Source organism: Lathyrus oleraceus, chromosome 5 (assembly GCF_024323335.1).
Source record: "Lathyrus oleraceus cultivar Zhongwan6 chromosome 5, CAAS_Psat_ZW6_1.0, whole genome shotgun sequence".
NCBI lineage: Eukaryota > Viridiplantae > Streptophyta > Magnoliopsida > Fabales > Fabaceae > Lathyrus > Lathyrus oleraceus.
In genome coordinates, this window is record NC_066583.1 from 600,452,215 (window position 1) to 600,453,617 (window position 1,403).

A 1,403-nucleotide genomic window follows, 5' to 3' on the forward strand; every position below is an offset into this window, starting at 1 on the left:
CTTGCACAGGCAGCAAGCTATCCTAAACAGGCAAAGCAAAGCATACAAGCATAATCAAAACAAAGCAAACATGCACAATTAGCATACACTATATACAGACAAAGTGGGCTCACACAAGGGTTAGGCTGCAAAAGCAAGCCAACTATATCAGGGTGATGTTAGCTCTTAACCCTAACATTGAGAGTTAGGGTGAAGCAGATGAAATGGGAAGTGAGGGGTGTGCCTCACAGCTCTTATCCCCGGCCAGGGAGAGCTTTAGACAAAAGAAGTGTGGGTTCAGAAAGTGGGAACCCTTCTACACTTATGACACTGACTCAACTGTACAATTGTACAAGGATCTTGGGTTAATGTCCACAATGCATCAACGCCAGTTGTGTGAGCAAAGGGATGACTCAACAGAATAGCAGGAGATGGATTGCACATCTCTTGTATCTGCCAATTGCCTTAACAAAGGTCTTTTCCTGCTTGGGGACAAAGATAAACAATCACAAGCATTGCCTCTTAAGGAGGACTTCAGACAGGTGCCTGGCCAAGTAACAAGCCAGGTCTTCCAGACTACATGGAGTTAGTGATGCTATACCTCAATTGGTTAAGCAACCAAGCAACAGCAAAAGCAAGTTCACAATGAACTATAGCAACTAATGTACCTGAAATCAATCTAACATAATCAGTACACAGCTCAAACAGTCAAACAGATAAGCTAATGGTCAACAGTCAACTGTACATAAACAGACAAACAAGTAAAGCAATGCACAAAGGTGCAATCCACAAGGCCTAAGTACAAGTCTCAAAGCCTACAAAACAAGCTCAAGGTTAGTCATAAACAAGCAATGGACCAACTCCAATTGAGTGCACATCATCAAGTATAAGCAATTGTGCTCTTTGACCTGAAACAAAGCTCAAACATTAAGCACTAACCACTAGGACATGGCCTAGGGTCAAAATGGGAGCAATAAACCAAAACAGAACATGAAAATTATCAAAAATCAAGTTCAATAAATAAGAAACAAATCCAAGTGGTCTCATATCCATATCATCAACCAATTTCATTTCATAAGGCAAAGAGCACAAAGCATGCAATTTGAAATTCATAAAAGCAAACAGAATGATTCAATCCACATCAACTCAAAAACAATTCAATAAATCCCAAGAAAAATCATGACTAAACAGAATTCATCAAAGGATCATCACACCAAATTTCAATTCATTTGGACAAGTGGAAGCAAGTCAATTAAAATCCCTAAGTCAAAGCATGCTCAAACAAGCTCATACAAGGCACAAAATCATGCATCAACTTCAAGCAAGCCTAAAACAGAATCTACACATGATAAATGAATCAAACCAAAGCCATGGCAAACTTTAAAGTGTCTAGAATCACTCCACAAAATTTCAAGTTCATGTGA